The following is a 21,703-nucleotide window of genomic DNA, read 5'->3' on the forward strand; positions in this document are numbered from 1 at the left end:
ATAAAGCTCGTTTTATTACGTAAACGAAAAGACTAGCCTAAGTGACCTTGCTTTGTCTTCTCGAAAATTTGCATTACAATTCAGCGATGAAGCTACGCGACATTGGTTTACTAGGTTTTGCTGAACAATGACACATTCGGAATTAAAAATATTCAAATCACGTAAATTTTTTAGCAAGTCCAAGTAACAGTTTACAGCAGCTATTTTATTACATAGCTTTTATTATACATTTTTTGTTTTAATTATAATGTACACACCTTACACAACTTTGTTAAAATTTTAATTACAATTCCGTTTTTGCTATTTTTACTCAAAAAATACGAGTGCACTGTCATTGGTCATGTCACTGCCATGGTTAGGGCTGCAAAAATGTTGTGAACGTTCCAAAAAAGCTTACATATTAAAATAAAAACGAATCAAAAGGTTTTCGCACTTAGTTTATACAAGGTGGCGCAAAATTAATCACGCTAGCGGAAGATTTATAATTTTTGTAATTAGCGTCGTACGTCAAGAATATTTGACACTTGTGACCTAAGTAACTGCCGTATACAAATAGACAAGGAGTAGAACCTCTAAAGATCAAAATAAAGACTTCCAACACTCAAAATAATTTCTTGTAGGTAGGTAGGTAAAATGGCAAGAGCGCCACAGGCACACTTCAAGTAGCACTTACGTACCGTTTTGATACCATAATGTGGACCTGTGCAAAGAAGCCTCTTTCTCTACAGGAACCCCACAGCTTCTGCAATAGGGGTTGTACGGAATTCCAAGCTTCTCCGCATGAGTACTGATCACCCAGTGACCAGTGAACACCGCAATGAGTTTGGAAATTGAATGGCGGGGATTCCCATTATCTTAAGCGTTCTGTTTCTATCGTATTGAGGCCATAGTGTTTTCGAATAGTCACGATGAGCAGACCATCCATCTGTCTTGCGCTTTTTTAAGAAATAAATTGTGTAGTTTCCCTTTAACAACGGACAAACGGGACACCACTTTATCTGAGAAAGGGACAACTGAAACCGGTTCTGTGGACCCCTTCCTGGCAAGCTCGTCGACAATTTCATTTCTCTCTATATTCCTGTGCCCAGGAACCCAGATAAGGGAGATGTTTCCTGCTCGATCGAGATGTTTAAGTTCCTCCTTACAGGAGTTCACCAGAAGAAAAAATATTTATGCCTCCCTACCAACAGCGATCCCAAAGCATTTTGCATGCTTGCAGGATCGCGAAGACCTTTGCTTGAAAAACGCTGCTCGATTCCGGCAGTTTAAAGGAGACCGAAATGCTGGCTGATTTAGAGAAAACCCCTGCTCCCACTCCAGATTCCATCTTGGATTCGTCAGTGAAAACAGAGGTACCTATATCCGCCGCGATTCTCCCCTCCTTCCAGTCTTGCCTGCTCGGAAATATGGCTCTAGCACAACCCTCAAATCCCAGTTTGCGGATGGAGAGATCAATGCGAAGTGCAGAGAAGGAAGGGGAGATCTGCTACAAGATGCTACTATGTCCTACAGGAAATTGTCTCCAGAGGCCAAGCTCCTTCAACCTAAAAGCGCTCTGAAAAGCAATGGATTTAACCTGCCGATCTACAGGAAGTGAGTGCAGAATAACGAAACATTTCTTGTTTATTTAGTAAGAAATGCATTCAAAAATATGGCAGTTAAATAGCATGGAAGGAGTGTCCGAAATTTATTGGATTCTCCAGAAAGAAATAGCCGATATGTTAAAAGAAAGTAAATGCATTTTTATAAAACTTAGAATGCACTTTAATCATTTATATATTTTCCATTCTGTTTGCTAACCTTTCGCCATCTTTCCGGCAAATTCATTATTCCGCGCTCATAGAACTTCTGGCCTTTATTTGCAAAAAACTAAACCAAGTGCGAATTTATAGTCTCGTCATTGCATTTAAGGAGTTCTGCAAACACCGAAACAAATGGCAGTCTGACGGTGCAAGGTCAGGACTATATGGTGGATGCATCAAAAGTTCCCAATCAAGCTCTTTCAATTTTTGGCGAGTGATCAAAGATGTATGCGGTCTAGCGTTGGCCTGATAAAATATGACACCTTTACGATTGATCAATTCTGATCGCTTCTCGTTGATGACTGTATTCAATTTGTTCAATTGTTGGCAACAGACATCCGAATTAATCGTTTGGTTGCTCTGAAACAGCTCAAAATATACCACACCCTTCCTGTCGCACAATCAATTTTTCATTACCAGTGATAATCCGCTTCAAAAACGGATCGACTTCATTGTGTTTAAGATGCATATCACAAGCGTTGATTCGGTTTGTTAAATGAACTTCTTTCAATTCATGTGGTACCCAAATATCAAGCTTTCTTACTCTTTAGACTCTTAAACTCTTTAGACTCTTTCTTAATAGGTAGTCGCACTTTTTACCAGAATTTCTAGCCAATTTAAGGGACTTTACCCACAGTGCGCAGCTGCCTTTTTTTACTTTAATATTTGTAAGAAGGCCCTGTATACAATTTTTTTCATTCAATGCATCCCACGACTTATTTTCACATACACACCGTTGCAAAATTATTAACAGTTATATAAAATACCCGCCAGAGTAAAAAGTGTTGATTGATTTCAAAGTGTAAAGGGCACTGAGATATTAAATAAGTAGAAAAGTACTAAGTTCGAAAGTGGAAAATTTTGTAAGAGTTATGGTGCTTACATTCACCAACGTAAACGTACCCCCGTATCAGCTGACACGATGAAAGTAATGAGAGTCTCATGTAAGTGAATTCTCACCACCGTTCCCTTCCGCAATATCGTAGATCGTTGTTTCATCGTGTCAGCTGTTACGAGGGTACGGGCATACGTTTACGTTGGTGAGTGTGAGCACCATGACCATAGTTTCTTGTGTAATTTTAACACAAAAAACAACAATTTTTTTACATAAAAATATAGTTCATACTACAACAAAAAACATACAAGACAAATTTCAAACTTTGTATAAAATTCCAACTTTTTAACGTCTCTCAACTTTTTAACAAGAATTTTCATAATTTTTCTGCGTATGAAGCTTTGTAGCCCAATAAATTTTAGTCTAGGATTGTGCCACTGACTAATAAATACCGTTGATTTTTGACAATTTACTTGCGCTCAGGTGCCACGAATTTTCTTCCATACAAAGTACTTCTTCGAAAAAGAGCCCAGCACAACCAACAAAAAAATGACATCTGAATACCACCTCACCCACCAAAAAAACAAAACCAAAACAGTTTACACACCAGTCCTTGACCGATGGAGTAGATTTGTCCCTACAAGACAGTTCTGAGCACTTTGGACAAAAATTTCCACACATTTACAAGTATTTTATTAGTCTCTAATGCATTCGCATTATCAAAATGGCATATGCATACAACATTTTTTAATGAGGAAATCAAATATTCCATTTGATATTCCTTACCCCTTGTCAATGCGTATTCTATTTCTCTTTTAACAATAGCAATTTCAGATAAGTGAAAAATATATCTACTGTACTTTAAACGCCAATGCAACTTATGTGGCTGCTCTGAAAAAGTACTAGTGTGAAATTGAGTAGATGATTGGCTAACATTTCAAAATTAGTGAGTGGGAATCTCCGTGGATGAAACACCGAATTGATGTGTGAAAGTTTTCTAATGAAAACAAAAAAGTATAAATTTTATATACATATTATATATTTCTAAATAAAACATTGATAACGAAAATGAGTAGTTTGGCCCATCAGTGCTGATTACTTTTTGATAACGAAAATGAGTAGTTTGGCCCATCAGTGCTCATTACTTTTTGATAACGAAAATGAGTAGTTTGGCACATCATTGCTGATTACTTTTTCATAACGAAAATGAGTAGTTTGGCCCATCAGTGCTGATTACTTTTTGGTAACAGAAACGAGAAGTATGATTATTAGTGCTGAGAAGTTTGTAATGAGGACAATGAGGAGTTTAGTTCTCAGCATTACACACATTAATACATTGTAAGAATAAAAATGATTAGTTGTCAGGCCTTTAGAGCATAAGAAATTGCTATTGGTAAGAGAGAGATGGAATATCACACCGGCAAGGGAAAACTATCAGAACTTGCTCATGACTAGAACGAAAATGTGTTGTTGAATGAGGATAGTGATGATGATAATATGAGTGCTTATATGACAGTCAGCTGTCTTGTAGGGTGTATTATTCATTTACACGCACTACCACATACACACCCATTCTCACAGCTCCAGCTCGCTCAACTATTACAACACAATTCCACAGGTTTTCTTATTACGATTTCAAATTACTATTGCATAGCAACTAAGATATTTTATGTAATGACTTTTTAGAAATTATTAATTGTGCATAGAACTCACCCTTCTCGCGCGTATAATTTAATGCCTGTTATTAACGCGAATTATTTATTTTCTCTCAGCTTATCTGCTCAAGAATCTTTTGTTGTAAATATTTTTTGCTCTGTGTGTCGTTATGGATAGTTGTTTTCGCACTTTTATCACTTATTAAATAGAAAACTATATTATTTTTAAACACTTTTCATTGCCACACTCAATTTTTTGTTTTGCATATAATTTTTTTTTTGTGGTTTAGTTTTGAGCGAGTTTTATTGTCTTAATTGAGGTTTTATTAATCCGCAAAATGTGTTTGCATGTCCACATGTACGTATACTATATGCATGTACTGTAAGTGGAGGTGATATATGCAAAATTTAATTAGAATAATTAACAATAAGTTTATTTATGTAAAAGGTCACACGTGTCAGGGTTGCTTTTGGTTCACGATAGTTTTTGGCTTTTTGGTTTTCGCGCGCGGCACGACTTTATTTTTATAAATTTGTTCGAAAAATTTGGAGTGGCAAAATCTGCTGACATTGCGCGCACATGAAAACTGTTGCTTAAGTAGGTGAATTTTTTTTTCTGTTTTGCTTTGAATTGCCAATTTTAGCAAAAATGTCGATAATGTCAGAGGTGGATCATTACCTAACTGTAGTTAAGCTACAGTTACGAAATTCGTATGTATGTATGTATGTACTACTAGTAAATTTTTTTTCACAAGCACTCAAAAACAGAAAAGTACAGCGAGTTATTTATTATTTTAATAAAATATTTAAACAAAAAAGCAGTAAAAATTAATCAAAGACTTAAAAAATTTAACACTTTTATATTTTTTTAATAGATTTTTTAAATATTATTTTAGCTCTCTAACTTGAAGCTCTTTCATACATTTCAAGCGCTTTAATTTGTGCGAGTATATTTCAGTACACAAGATGGCGCAAAATTAATCATCCAATTTAGCCGTTGAGCAACTTTGTTATTAAATAAAAAATAAAACTGATTTTTAGTGATGGAAATGTGAAAAGCTTAAATTTGTGCCAGTACATATACAAGGTGGCGCAAAATTAATCATCCAATTCTGTTTCTCAACAACTTTGCCATTAAATAAAAAATAAAAAGATGAGTGATTGGAATTTGAAAGGCTTAAATTTGTGCGAGTGCATATAAGTATACAAGCTGGCGCAAAATTAATCATCCAATTTTGTCTCTGTACAACTTTGCTACAAAATAAAAAAAAAGTGATTTTGAGTGACGGAAATTTAAAAAGCTTAATAATAAATATAATGTAAGAAAAAAATGTAGTTAAATTTAATTATAATAAAATCAGTTAGTATTTCTTCCTTGAAAGAAAAAAAGATCCCTAATCAAATTTACTATTTTTCGTTGAAAAAAAATTCAATGAAAACAGTCTATTTCATTTCAAATATTTTCATAAAATTTAATATAAAATTAAATGACGAATAAAAATTAATTATAAATTAATTATAAAATAAAAAAATTTAGTTAAAAAATTGAAAAAAAATGTGAATGAAATGAATGGTTATGTGATTTGTACCTCATTTAATTTTATTATATATACATATTTCATATTAATTATTACTTTTTTTTAATTTTGCTATATTTTTTATTGTTTTTTGCGTTTTTTCTTTATTTTAATAATTAATTTAGTTTTCTTTTTGGCTCTTGTTTCAATTTAATTTTAATTGTTATTTGCGATTTTTATATTTTTTATTTGCGTTTTTATTTCTGGTTTTATTTGTTTCGCATCTTTTTTTATTTTATTTATTTTAATCCCATTTTTTGTGTTTGTATTTTATTTTATGTTATGCTTTTTGCAACTTTATTTTCTTCTTCTTCTTCTTAATTGGCGCGATAACCGCTTACGCGATTTTGGCCGAGTTTAACAAAGCGCGCCAGTCGTTTCTTTCTCGTGCTAACTGGCACCAGTTGGGCACACTAAGTGGTGGTAAGTCCTTCTCCACCTGATCTTGCCAACGCAGAGGAGGTATTCCTCTTCCTCTGCTAGCACCAGTTGGTACCGCATCGAATATTTTCAGAGACGGAGGGTTTGTATCCATTCGGACGACGTGACCCAGCCAACGTAGCCGCTGGATCTTTATTCGCTGCGCTATGTCTATGTCGTCGCACAGCTCATACAACTCATCCCCTGCGATATTCACCGTTGCCAGCGTGCCAAGGGGCACAAATCATGCGCAGAATCTTTCTCTCAAACACTCCTGCCTTCGCAAACACTCGCTTCGTCAGATGTTGTCATTGCAACTTTATTTTAATTTACTTTTACTGATTTTCTTTTATTTTATTTTATATTATTTTATTCCAATTTATTACTTTCTTTTATTATATTTTACTGAATAAAACTTCACTAAATCTAATCATTTTTTTTTTCAAATTTGATTTGGTTTTTTGTTTTATATATTATTTCTTTATACTTAATTTCTTTATACTTTATTTCTTTATACTTTATTTATTTACTTTGATGTTATTTAATTAAAATTAATAAATTTATTTATTTTATTATTTTGATTTCTTTACCTCATTTTTTATGGATTTTTTCTTTATATTTTATTGTATTAAGTTTGATTTGTTTTAATAATTTTAGCTTATTTTATTCAATTTTTACGTTACTGTATTCTATATTATTTCGTTTAATTTTTTGGAATTTTATTTAATTTTCTCAATTTTCTATTTTTTCTTAATTCAATTATTTTTAATTTCGTTTTCATTTGACATTATTTCGTTTCACTTAGTTTCAATTAATTTCGTGGTATTTTATTTTAATTTTTGTTTTTTTTTTACTTTTTTGAATTTAAATTTTTTCTATTTTCAATTATTTTTAATTTCACTTTAAATTGATTTTTATTGTATAATTTATTCAATTTCATTTAATTTTATTGCACTTTACATTTATTTTTAATTTAATTTTACTGCTTTATTTTAGTTTTTTATTTATTAAGTTTTTTCAATTTTTAATTATTTTTAATGTTCTTATTAAATTTTTTTATTTAATTTAATTTTCAATTTTTTAATTATTTCTTATTTCTTATTTCGTTTTTCTTTTTATTTTCATTTTCATTATTTCGTTTAATTTCACATCATTTCAATTAATCAATTTCTTTGATATTTTATTTTAAGTTTTTTTTTTGTACTTGAAGGTTTTTCTATTTTCAATTATTTTTAATTAATGTTTTAATTAAATTTAATTTTTTCAATTTTCCATTTGTTTGATTATTTAAATTTCATTTTCCTTTTTATTTTCATTTTACATGATTTTGTTTAAATTCACTTAATTTTTGGTATTTTATTTTAAGTTTTTTATTTTTGTATTTTAAGTTTTTTCTGTTTTGTATTTAATTTTACTGCTTAATTTTAGTTTTATTTTAGTTTTTTATTTAATAAGTTTTTTCAATTTTTAATTATTTTTAATGTTCTTATAAAATTTTTTTATTTAATTTAATTTTCGATTTTTTAATTATTTCTTATTTCGTTTTTTTTATTTTCATTTTCATTATTTCATTTAATTTCACTTCATTTCAATTAATTCTTTGATATTTTATTTTAAGTTTTTTTTTTTTGTATTTTAAGGTTTTTCTATTTTCAATTATTTTTAATTAATTTTTTAATTTAATTTAATTTTTTCAATTTTCTATTTTTTTAAATTATTTTTAATTTCATTTTAAATTTTTTGTATTTTAGTTTATTTTTAATTTTTTTTATTTTGTAATATTTGTTTAATTTCACTTAATTTTATTGAGCTTTACTTTTATTTTTTATTTAATTTTACTGCTTTATTTTATTTCAATATATTTTAGTTATTTTTCCACTTTGTAATACTATGTTTCATTTTCATTAATTCTTTTATTATAATTTATTTAAAAATACTTCGTTTAATTTGTTTCTTCATTTCATTTTATTTGTGTTGCGTTGTATTTATTTTATCCGACTTAATTTATATTAATTTAATTTGATAAATTTGTTTTGTATTTAACCTAATTTTGTTTAATCTATTGTAGTTTAAACTAAATTTTAATATTTTATTTTTGTAATTTTATTTTAAATGATGTATTCGTATGACATTTATTTAAGTTACATGGTTTCCTTTCAATTCATTATATTTAATTTAATGAGACTGGTATTTTTTTTTTTTATTTAATATAATTTTATTTAATTTTCACTGTATTTTTATTGAAAGTACTTAATGTCATTTCATTTTTATTTTTTTAATACATTTTTTTTAATTTTTATTTAAGTTAGGTTACGGCGGTTGCCAGTCTACATAAGACTTTGGAGGAGCCCACCTAGTCCTGGAGGTCCAATGGTATAACACTAATTTGGTCCAAAGTTCCTCTTCTAATTCCCGATATCACGAAACCAATTTTTTTGTTCAATTATATTTTCTAATTTAGTTTTTTTTTAATTTTAGTTTTTTACTTTTATATTTTAATTCGATTTTCAATTTAATTTTTCATCACTTTAAATTATTTCGGTTTGTTCATTTTTTGAATTTAATGTAATTTTTTTAATTAAATTAATTTTTAGAATTATTAAAATTAGATTAAAATTAAGTATTGTACTTTTTAACTTAATTTTTTGTAATAAATTTTTAAATTTAATTTAAATAATTAATTAATTAAAATCTCCTTTTTAACTTAAGGTTTCTTTTAATTAAATTAATTTTTTTTAATTATTCTTATATAAATCTTTTAATTCCTAATAATATTATTAGTTGTTCTTTCTTCATTCCAACAAATATTTTATTTTGCTTTTTTTCTCCTTTCTGTTTTCGTTATTTTTTTCCATTTTTTTCATTTTTTTTATAATTCCTTATCAGTTTTCTTATCTTATCTTTTTTTTCTTTAACTAACCTAAGAAAATAGCTAAATTTTTAGGTTCACTTTTTGCTAGTTGGTTCTGGAGTTCTTTTATTGTATTTAATTTTATATTCTCTTTGTTTTTCTTCTTTTACTCAATTTGATTAATTTTAATTTATTTTGACAATTTGATTCTACTGTATTACTCTTATCCATTCACCTCAGTTTATTGACATTTTCTTAAATAAACTTTTAATAGAAAGAAAGCGAATAAGGAAAAAATTTAATTTAGCGAAATTTCCTTCAAATCGAGATCACTTATCAATTTCAAAATAAAAGCTCAAAGTAATTTATCCATAAGCAAAACAGGTAAGTCATGTGCAGGCATAATTTCAGAAGTCATTTTATAAAAAAACAGATTTTTTTATTTTTTTTCGAACAAATTTTTTAAAACTCCGTTACACAGTGATTTATTATTTCTTTAATCAACGCGCTGCTTCACTGTTTGATAATTTTTTTCGCATTTTTAACACGATTTTATTAATTCAAAATTTGTGCCGATCTTTGTTTGTTTTTTCTTTTTTTTTTGTGTTTTCGGCACATTTGTGCATTTGGCCTTTTATTTATAACTTAATTCATATATTTTGCATTATTCAAATTTATTGGTGAGGTTCTCGCATTTTTTAGCTTCACCTCTGGTTTTTTGCACAGCATTAATTTTTGCGAATTTTCAATTGTCATTTAAACTTGTATTTCAGTTTTTTTCTTTCAATGTCAAAGCAGCTAAATTTGTGCACGGCAACACACACACATACACGCGCAGCGGCACCGCACCACCGCACCACAAAAGCCACTGGCGCAAAGACACGAAGACAGGCAGTAAAAAGTTGAAAATTCAGCGAGTAGAAAAAAACAAAAACCCACACGAAATTCTTGCAGAAAGTTTCGCCAACTGCAGCCAAAAACCAAATGTCAACGAAAGTCCTTCAACGCGTACAAGAATTGGGCGCACAAATTTTGATTTGTTTTTTGTTGGCATTTACACATCTGATGCTCTATAAATTTTTACTGTATTTTCTCTTGTTCTTCTTTCTCATGTGTCTTGAAACTTTTTTTTAAAGCACTTCACAAAGGCGACGCGGCGCGTTTCAAAAGCGACGATCGACTGAATGCGCCAGCCAAATGTCGCCGATATCAATGGGTGTTGCTGCTGCTGCCACTTGGTGTCACCACATATGGCGGCATCGCTAGCAACAATACGACGAAGCAGGCGGCGATTGTTGTTGTTGTGATTGCCGTGTTCCAACAACAACAGCAAGCGCACCGAAAATGAGCGCAAAACAATAAAAACCAAATGTAAGGACAGACGGAGATGTAATTTTTTTGTTTTCAAAAACAAGCAACCCGACAAATGACAAAATGTTTGCGACCGTCAAAGCAAAAGTCACAGGCACATAACACTCGTACAACAAAAACAACAAAACGTTAAACACACTAAAAGCAAGCGAATGGAACGAACGGAGCATCAGCAAGCAGCAGCTTTTTAATATCGTCCATTGAAATAAAACTAAATTTATTGTATATTTTTGAGAAAATCAGGCGACAAATATTTTTTTTTTGTGGTTTTGCAAATAACAGAATTTTTATTTTCACTCAATTTTCACTTAATATTTTGCTGCCGCTGGGGCTACTGTGAATGTCACTGATTTTTATGGCATTGTTGTTGCCGCGACGTGTTGTATGTTTTCTGTTTTTTACTTGGGTTTTTTTTTATTTTTTCTGAAGCATGCCGAAGAACGAATTTCGAGGCGAAATTGGTAAACAAATCTATTTCGAAGAAAAGGCGAATTTAAGACGTTCGCGCAACAGGTAAGCACTACAGCGGCAGCACAGTGGCCCAGGGTACGTTAATATTGCCACAATTTTTTACAAAAAAAAAAAAAAACTAAAAAATAAAAATTTAATAAAAATCACTTTTCGTACCGTTAATAAGTGCACACTTTATGTTTCCTCTCTGCGTATTTTTTTCGCAATAAATTATGCAAATTGGTTGCAAATTTTTCTAACTTTGTTCTATTCAAATGATCGAAACGCAAAAAAACGCGTGACACTACCAATAGCGGCAACCGACAACAACGAACAACGATCCACTAGCAGACTCACTGGATCGCCTACCACACACACAATAATCGAACGATCGAATCGCAAAGCAAAGCAAAGTGAACCAAAGGCAAACAATTCACGCCGCACCAACCGCTCAGCACGAAAGCTCGTCGACAAGTAAGCGTTCGAATGCAAAAGCAACCTAAGCAGCAGCCCCAGCCAAGCAACCAGGCAGCCAGTCAGCCAGCCAGCCAGCCAGATAGTTAGCTAGCAACAATACCGCCAAACGCTAAGCTAAGCCCACAGGCGGTAGGTACTCACCGCGGCGCAACGCACAACCAACCAAACATGAGACGTAACCGAATAAAATACAAATACAAAACAAAAAACAACAACAAGAAGACCCACTAAAAAAGACAAATTAGCCGCACTCGCACTCACAGCTGGAACACGCGGTCAGTAGCGGCAGCACAGAGATAGACAGACTCAAGTACACAGCAGCAGAAATGGCAATAAAGCACAGGCAATCGAAGTGTGTGGAGTACACAACACAGCAGAAGCAGTATAGTGCACGCAGTACACACAAGCACACACACACATGCACTTACTCGCCTGCTTTGGCGATCCACCCTCCCTTCTCCAAAAAGCTATCCCGCGCTACCAACTAACACGCTAATGAGGCAGCCGGAGATACATTTGGCTGCGCCCATGTATGTGTCAGGGTGTGCGTGTGGTAGCGGGTATTGTAAAACGTGTGAGTACACACGGCAGATGCACACAACAAGCGCCAGCGTCTGAGCAGCTGAGCGGCATGCCATCGACTATGAATGGACAAACCGGTGAGGTGGTCGCAAAAAATGTGCCGTGTGGCGGGTTTAAATGGCACTAATACTAATACGAATGCAACTACGTATGAATACGTATGCGTCGGAGAGTAATTGAAAATCTTGAACACGTAATCGAAAAGAGGTGCCCAATGCAAGAGCAGAGAAGCGGACAGGTAGGAACTTTGCAAGAATTATACGTAACAAATTGCGGAAATTGAAGTGTTAGAATTACGCTTACTTTGCCCTGACGTAATCGTGGTTGAGATGTGTGAGAGAACTGAGAAGAAAGTGTCAGAATGGCAAAGTTTTGTCAATAAAAATTAAAAGTTAGGTTAGGTTAATGTATGGTACAAGAATGGTAACTGGAAAGGGAATATAAAGAAAAATGTTATTAGTAAGCAAAAATTAAAAAAAAAAAACTCTACAATTACATCAGCTCAACTAGCCGGAAAATTTACTAAGTGTGGAGTAGCAGTACATCGATAAACATAAACTCCCAGCCGTGAAAATGCTAAATAAATAGTTGATAAGCTGAGCTTGGTGCGTACAGTAGAGAGGTTAGATTTTAAATTTCCGCAGCCTATCAATATTGGCGTAGATATTTAAGATCTCAGATGCTCATCTCTCGAGTTCACTACATGTTTTTCGCCATCAAATATGGCGCACTATCAAATACACTAACATGGACATTATGGGGCTATATACAGTTAGAAGGCCGAAAAAAGAGAATTTTACTGAGAAAACTTTTAAATTTCTAAAATCTCCTATTCTAAAAATTTCTAAAAATTTGTACACATATTATGTTAATTTTTACTGTATATTAAGACTTAGTATTAGTAAAAATATTTATTTGGAAAGGAGCTACAGTTGATCTCCGGGAGTATATCTCTGAACTGGATCCTCTGAAATTAAAAAACCAAACAGATTTCGTTAAAGTAATGTTAAATCTAGTAATTAATCGAAAGAATAAGCAAAATAAGTTGTTTTTCACAAATTGGCGGATTCTCAAAAAACAAAAACCGATTTTTAACCGAAATTTCGGCTTTAAATTGTTTATAAAAAAAAAAAATATTTGTGTGTGAGAAAAAATCTTTGATTAATTGCTAAAAAATATATTTAAGAAGCTCGTGTTAAAATTTAAGACTAATCGGTTTTGCCGTTGTCGAGTAATGCTGATCACCGACTTTGAAAACACCATTTTGAGAAAAACGCGTTTTAAGTTTGAAAAGCACTTTACACCCTTTTTAGGTGTTTGGCCGAGCTCCTCCTCCTATTTGTGGTATGCGTATTGATGTTGTGCCATAAATGGAGGGACCTACAGTTTCAAGCCGACTCCGAACGGCAGATATTTTTATGAGGAGCTTTTTCATAGCAGAAATACACTCGGAGGTTTTCCATTGCCCGCCGAGGGGCGACCGCTATTAGAAAAATGTTTTCTTAATATTTGGTGTTTCACCGAGATTCGAACCAACGTTCTCTCTGTGAATTCCGAATGGTAATCACGCACCAACCCATTCGGCTACGGCGGCTGAAAAGCACTTTAGATAGGATAAAAACACTCTGAAACGCCTTTTTAAAATTGCGTGTAACATCGAAAATATTCTTAAATATAGGTATGTAAATCAAGAAAATAAAGTAACAAAAAAAAATCGATTTATTGAAAATTCTAACTGTATATAAAGGACACAAGTCAAGGTACTAAAAACCATTTCAGCAGCGCCATGATACGTGAAAAACACGATCATACACAGAGATATTCAAATACCGATGGTAGATGACGAAACTCAAACTAACAGCGAAAAATATGTCAAAAATCGGAGACTTCCGAGTACTTTTGCTACAGCTCTCGCGCACACAATGGGCATATCACGTCGACCCCCGAAAAGATAGTTCCGCGTAAGTTCGAAATACATACGTAACCAAAAAACAAAACAAAAAATTGCCAAAAATCAATGGTATTTTGTAGTCAATTGCAATTCTTGCAGGTCTATAAAATTACATACCCAGAAAAATTCTGGAAATTCTTATTAAAAGTTCAAAGTTTAATGAAATTTTGAAACAATTTGTACAAAGTTTGGAAGTTTGCGTTACATGGTTTTTGTTGTAGTACGAACTTGAGAAAAAATTGTAGGAATACGAATTAAGGGCAAGTATAGAAGCCCCCGCAACGACAGGTCGGCACTGGTTAAGATTGGTAGCGGCGGGCTACCCTGCCAGAAAACAAAACAGATTAACGAAGCTAACGCAAGACTGAGTCTTGTCGAGGCCCTATGCTCCTGAGTGGAGTGAACAAGGAAAAAAAATAGAAGCCCCCTGCACAGCAAACGATTACACAGGCCGACACAAATGTTGAATGAAGACCCATACCACACTAGCACTTCACGTGCTGAATTTAAAACTGAACTCAGAAAAGCGCCAGATTTGAAAACAAATGTACTTTTTCTCTCAGATCTCGTCCGAAGGGACATTCACGGTATTAGATTTATACAAAGGCATATGAAAAAAGTAATAGTAAGTAAACAGTAGACTACCATTCTGAAGAGCGTAAGTTCGAATATCTGTGTATGAACATCGTGCCGCCCATCGGTAGACAATGGCTAACCTGTCAGTGTATTTCTACCATGAAAAAGCTACTCATAAAAAATATCTGCCGTTCGGAGTCAGCTTAAAACTGTAGGTCCTTCCATTAGTGGAATAACGTCAAACCCTCTATTGTTGAGGTTACTCAAATAAAGCTAAAAATTCAGGCTTTTGCATTTTTAACCCAGTATATCCCGAAATTTGACGTGCTCGGTTGATTTCAGCACGTTAAGAATCTTCGAAAATTGTAGTCTAGTTCCTAGTTCTAAGTGTGTTGGTCGTACAGACCGACTGCCACCATAACCTAACCTAGCCAAACCTAGTTCTTAGAGTCAATGAAGTTTTGTCGGCCTGTGTTATCGCTGCTTGAAACTTAGCCATTGAGGGAGGCTCCTCTTCACCACAGAGCGGATGCTTGACTAGTGACCGACTTGATTCAAATAATCATTTTTTTTTTTTGTTTTTGTAAATAAGTTGCACCCGCAGACTTCTGCACTTGAAGGTTGATAAAAAAATTATAAAAATATTCAAATATTTTTTTGAAGTTATAAATATTTTTTATATTTTTTCTCTAAAGCATTTAAGTCGTATCTAAATCGCATAAAAGTTTCAACCAAATTGGCCAAGTTTTTAAGAGCAGCAATTCAGAAAATTTTGGTCTAATACCGCTTGTGATCACCCAAAAAAAGAAAAAAAAATGCAGTTACGCAATCAGCGTGGGTGTATTGTACAAAAGTTTGCGACCCTATAACTTTTAATGTTTTCTCAGTAGAGAAATGTGGAAATGGATACTACAGGTATCTTAAATTCCATCATAGAGTAGTCTCTAAGTACCATAAAATTTAGTCTATGAAAATTAACTCTGTGAAATTCAAATGAAATCAGATGGTAGCTCCATATGTTGAAACCTTCCATTCATTAAATCATTACCTCTTTATCACTCACTTGCATATGGGGAAAATTTCCGCACGGCCTTTACAGGTGTTTCACACGAGCAAAACCAGCGTACACGCTCACGTCCAAGTTACAAGTATAAATGTGTGTATGTATGAACGTATCAGCATAGATTTGAAAAGCTCCACTCTCCAAATTTAGAGTTACTTAAAACTACTCTCGGAGATATCAATTAAGCAGAAGAATGAGTAATCGCACAAAAGAGCTAGCGAGAGCACATCAAACAAAAAAAAAAACAATATCAGCTGTTAAGATCTCCTAAATATCGCAATACGATAGAAAACTTTGTATGGAAGCAAATAAAAATATTTCCAATTTTTCCATAGATTCTCATTCTATTATTATTCCATTACAAAATTGTCTCACCTGTGATTCTATTAGTCTCTTAGGTAACTTTAAACTGACTTGCTAATTGGGGGCTTTGCTAAGCCACAATTACATATTCACCTTCTGTTATTTAACCCTGCATTGCTGACGTGTATTTAAGATAATTTTTTTTTATAAAAATATTTATCAGCTCTTAGAGTAATATTTATTTACTTTTGTTATTCTTGTTAATAAATAAATAAAATTAAGAAAGGGTAGTTTTGGTAACTTAGTACCTTAATCTGTAAATTTTTAATTGCAGATTTTGTAAAAAAAAGCTGTCAGAGCTTACAAAATATTTCAGTTAAGCTGAATAACTTATAACGAAAACCAAGGCGCATTCATTAAAGGTGGTGGCACTAGACCAACAACAACGTTTTGTACGCTTGATTGTCATGGCAAAGTATTGCAAAAGTAGCTAGAAAACAAATAATGAACTCGCCTTGTTTCATTCTGAGCTGACAGCCATATGGACATGGCGAAAAAAAAAACAACTCAGCTAATTTACCAATACCACCTTTAATAGATTCGCCTGGATGAAAGCTCAACATTTTTTATGGATACTTCGTCAGCAAAAAAAAAAAAATTGTAAAAAATCTACGCAATTTTTGAGATACTTTAAGGGGGATTCCCATTGCAAACGCCAAAAAATACGGTTTTTTACGAATTTTTATTTACAGCCATATTTATTATGCATTATATAAAATCAACTTCAATTTTTGGTCGATTTTCTGGAAAATTGTGGCTTTGATAACGCTCGAGGTGAAATTTCTATGAAAATTCCTGGTCGCTGGCCGCCACGATAACTCAGCTCCAGGTTGTCTGAAAGGAAAAATTCAAATGGCATTTTACTCCTTATGAATATAGTTTCAGTATGAGCTATTGAAAAAAAAAATTTCGAAAATTATTGGGAGGTTGAATTAGTTTTAAAGGTTTTTTTCGAAGATTTGGGGCTTTATTGTGAAAAAACGGTACAAAATATTTTATTCGAAGTATTGGCCATCGCTAGCTACAACTTTCGCCCATCTTTCGGCCAATTTCCGGATGCCGTTTCTCCAAAATTCTGGCCGCTGATTGGCTATCCATGACTCAACCCATATTTTGGTAGCCTCGTACGAGGAGAACCGCTGGTCTGCCAAATCGAGACTCATACGCCGGAACAAATGATAATCGGAGGGAGCTATGTCTGGACTATACGGCGGTTGGGGTAACACTTCCCAGCCAAGCGTTCCAAGATATTTTTTGACAGGTTGAGCAACATGCGGCCGAGCGTTGTCATGTTGCAAAATAACCTTGTCGTGCCTTTTTACCGTTTCCGGCCGTTTTTCTCTCAATACCCGGTTTAAACGCATCAATTGCAGTCGGTAACGATCCCCCGTGATTGTTTCGCCCGGTTGGAGCAGCTCAAAATATACGACGCCGACCTGATCCCACCAAATGCAGAGCATGATTTTCTTGCCGTGAATATTCTGCTTGGCCGTCGACGTTGATGCGTGGCCGGGCAAACCCCATGATTTTTTGCGTTTTGGGTTATCGTAGTGGATCCATTTTTCGTCGCCAGTCACCACCCGATGCAAAAAACCCTTCCGATTTTGTCGCTCGATCAGCAATTCGCACGTAAAAAATCGCCGTTCGACGTCGCGCAGCTTCAACTCGTACGGGACCCAATGTCCTTGCTTTTGGATCATTCCCATCGCTTTTAGACGCTTGCAAACGGTTGATTTATCAACGCCCAATGATTCAGCAAGCTCTTCTTGGGTTTGGCACGAGTCCTCGTTTACCAATTCCCCCAATTCCGCGTCCTCGAACTTTTTGGGCTGGCCAAGACGCTCCTTGTCTTCGGTGTGAAAATCACCACTTTTGAATCGTCGAAACCAGTACTCACATGTTGAAATCGACGGAGTATGGTCTGGGTAGGCCTCCTGGAGCAATTCACGGGCTTGGGCTGTATTTTTTTTCAAATTGAAGCAGAAAAGCCAAGCTTCCCGCAAATTGCGTTTCGACGGCATGAAAGTTGACATACTCGGAGCACGAAAACACTGCGTTGTTTATACTTCAGCGAAATGACAGATACTGATAAACAAAGCCTAGGGATGAGGCTTTGTCATGAATATATATTCAGTATTGCCAACACGATAAAGTGATAAATAGCGCCATCTGTGTGTCACCTTTAAAACTAATTCAACCTCCAATAATATAACTGCGATGGTTGAAAGACAAAGTTTGTTTTTTCGCACATTTTTTCCGCGGATTTATAAAAAAAAGTCATGCATGTATCTTATTTTCCGTAGTTTATGATAGAGATAGATATTATTTCGAGATTCGTGTCAAATTTGACAGCAATGGACCGAATAGTTCTCGAGATATCATTGCGGCCCTATAGAAAAATGCTGTTTTGAGAAAAACGCATTCAAATATTTATGTGAAAAAAGGTATATATTTAAGACTCACAGCATTTTCGGCTATTCCAGGACCATATAGTACTCCCTCTTCCTCTTCAAAAAATTGATTTTGTACCATTTACTGACCCCGACGTAAAATTCGAGCTTCTTTCGTTGCATTAAGGCTCGGCTATTGCTCGCGCGCTTTCTCAGTATTATGGAGCGCACCGAGTTCATTGATCACGCATAACTTCGTCAATTTAACGAATTTTGTCATGAAATTTTGCACAGAGTTCTTAGAAAGTATAATAAACAAGAATCGGTAAAAATCCATATGATAAAAAAGTACCGGGAAGGTGATGTTGACTATTTTCTTCGATTGCTAAGGTGTAGTGCACCATGAGTACCTTCCATCGGGCCAGACAGTCATTAAAGAATATTATTTATCCGTTTTGAAGCGTTTGAGAGATGCTGTACGTCGCCAACGGCCGGAAATGTGGGCAAATAATTCTTGGATTTTGCATGATGATTATTTGACCAAACACCAAGTAAATACCATCGAACAAGCACCGTATTCACCTGACATGGCCCCGTGCGACTTCTTTTTGTTTCCCCAAGTTGAAGTTACCACTTCGTGGAAGGCGATTTCAATCGATAGAGGAGATCAAAAGGAATGTGATGAAGGAGCTGAAGGCCATCCCTTCGTCGGCCTGCCAGGTGTGCATGGAGGACTGTGTTAAACGTTGGTACTTATCATTATTTAAGAATTAAAAAGACTAAGCCGTTCAGCTGTTGGTCTGTTTTGTTGTACGGTGTGGAGGCATGGACACTAAATGTTACGAGTATGAATAAATTAGAGGCGTTTGAGATGTGGTGCTATCGGCGGATGATGAAAATATCGTTTAACAGACAAAGTTAGTAACAAAGGAGACTTAACGAAATTTAGAAATGATAGAGAACTGGCCGCAAAACCGCATATTTTGGTCATAGTATGCGTGGTCCTAAATATGAATTGTTGCAGCTGATTGTGCAAGGTAAAATCGAAGGAAAACGAGGCATTGGAAGGAAGCAAATGTCTTGGCTACGTAACATAGGAGAGTAAAGAGGATTAATGACTATTGGGTAGTTGGTTCAAGCAGCTCGAAGCTGAGACAATTACCATTATATTATATCTAATATTTTATGGTTTTGTTAAATGTAAAAAAGAAGAAAGTATTATTTATCACATTTCTATTAAAATTAACGAACAATTTATTACTGTGATCACTAACATTCTGTATTAAGAATTTGCAAATAAAGAAGAAGTTCAGCAAAAAATTTTCCGAGTCTAATTTCTAATTCTGAAAAAATTTCTTACGAATTTTTCCCTTTATTAATTACTTGAAAGAAACCAAATTTGAATATTTAGAAACCATGCGACTCTTGAATCGTGGAATACAAAAACATAAATAATTATTCCATATTTTTAATCTCTTAACCGGAGTAATGAACTCTTCAAAAATCAAGAAATTCTCAAAATTTAGATCCCTACATTTCCAAAAACCAAATCCCTAAACGCCTATCACTTTTTCTCGATATATTAGCAGAGTCCGTAAAAAGTGTTACTTCACAGTTAGTTCACAAAAATTGTTCAGTCAATTTCATGTCCAACTCTGTCCGTTTTGTATAATAGAAGAATAACCCTCATTTAACTGGCGCACAAATCTCTAGTTAGTTGTTTCCGCCTCCGAACAACAGCTGGTTTTTAGTTCTTCTTTAAGGGGTCAGTCTACTTTGGAGACTCGAAAAAAAGGCTATATTCGTGATTTTTTTTTTGAGAAAACTATAAATGATAGTAATATAAAATTTGTTTGATTTATTAAATAAAGTCTTAAAATTCAGAAATAAATTTTTTTTTATTCAATTTTATAGTATTTTTAGTAAAAAAATAGCAGTGAAGCGTAACGTCTCAAACATGGGTTGGTGAGGCAGCTCCATCAGAACTCAAGAACGGCTTGTCTGAAACAAAAAAATCAAAATGTTTCAGATTCAGTAAGATACTGGCTACAAAATGACCCTCGGATATTAGGTTTTAATGAAGACAAAAAAAATGGCTGATAAAAATGGAAAATTTTTGATAGAACGGTTTTTTTTTCGCATATTTAAAAAAAATATATAGTAAAAATTTAAAATTTCAAAACCCCCGAGCGTCAATTTGGTGCAAATTATGTCTAGAATAGGTGATCCAAATTTTATGAAAATCGGTTGATTAGTTTTTGAGATACAGTGGAGCTAGATTTTGAAAACGTTGTTTTGAGAAAAACGCGTTTAAAGTTTTTAATGCACGCTATACGCGCAGGTAGACGAAATGATGTTCAGGTAAAAAAAAAATAGTTAGAGTGCTCGGATTTTCTTAAAATTTTTACACAATATTTCTGGATATATATACTTTCAAATTATGCAAAAAAAAAAAATTGAAAAATTTTAAAGTGACAAAGTAGACTAACCCCTTAAGCCAAACTCTTTCATTATTACTTAATGTTTCATTTTCACAGCGGCATCGAACCGGAGAGTAGCCAAATGCCAGCCACGCAAAAATACACTTAGCGACTATAATCGTCTCTAGCAATGCAGGGTTAAAATATAATATGACTTGTCAACTTTTGCGCTATTGCTTTTGCTGCTCTCAGTTGCCGCTCTCTGCCTAGCGGTGTTCGTTCCTATTTCATTGACTAGTAAAAGGTCTACAAATCACGAGCAAAACTTTACTGTGACTTTAGTCAGGCAGCAATTATATCTTATCAGCTACTAGTTTAAAGAGCTTGTGTGTATGTATGTGTGTGTGTGTGTGTTTATTTTTGCTTTTTGTTGAGGTCCCATAATGGTGTGTTTGCGGAGGCCTTATTGAGTGCATTTGTGGATGTGTTAGTGTTTTATTTATTTTGGCGCTTCTCGTACTGATAAGATACTCGAGTATACTGTTGTGGATTAAATTCACTACATTACTGTTGAAGCTTACACAATTTAGCAATGTCAAATCTACATATCTACATAGGCATGCATATGTTGGCTTTACATGTTATGAAAGGGCTTTAGTGTTTGCCGATTTAGTGCATGTGGATGTATTGTATATATGTATGTATTTATGTATACTTATGTACGTTCGTATGTATGTGGTGAACAAGTGCTCATTTCGTTTGAAGTGAAAAGAAATGTTAAATGCCTTCAAAGGCTTTTTTCCACAAAGCAAAAAAAATTAAAATAAAAAAATGTATACCTTAGGCAATAGGAATATGAAAAATAAAAAAGAAGTAAAATAAATTTTGCAGTTGCTGTTAGACCAAACTTTATTTTATAT

At 33.6% G+C, this 21,703-nt stretch overlaps 1 protein-coding gene across 4 annotated transcripts in view; it reads right to left on the minus strand.

The window, feature by feature from the left end:
* The window catches only part of LOC129244036 (protein windpipe), a 150,542-nt gene extending 139,106 nt beyond the window's left edge, over positions 1-11,436 (minus strand). Inside the window, exons 1-2 of one of the 4 annotated variants that reach the window (XM_054881627.1) lie at positions 11,139-11,436; positions 4,351-4,490 (exon numbers count right to left, since the gene is read on the minus strand). The gene's annotated coding sequence lies outside the window, so the exon portion shown is untranslated. Of the gene's footprint in view, positions 1-4,350; positions 4,673-10,079; positions 10,321-11,138 lie in introns of those variants that run through there. The other 3 variants (XM_054881625.1, XM_054881628.1, XM_054881626.1) reach the window with 3 other exon arrangements.
* Positions 11,437-21,703: the final 10,267 nt, after the last annotated feature.

The sequence above is a fragment of the Anastrepha obliqua genome, chromosome 4 (assembly GCF_027943255.1).
Source record: "Anastrepha obliqua isolate idAnaObli1 chromosome 4, idAnaObli1_1.0, whole genome shotgun sequence".
Lineage (NCBI taxonomy): Eukaryota > Metazoa > Arthropoda > Insecta > Diptera > Tephritidae > Anastrepha > Anastrepha obliqua.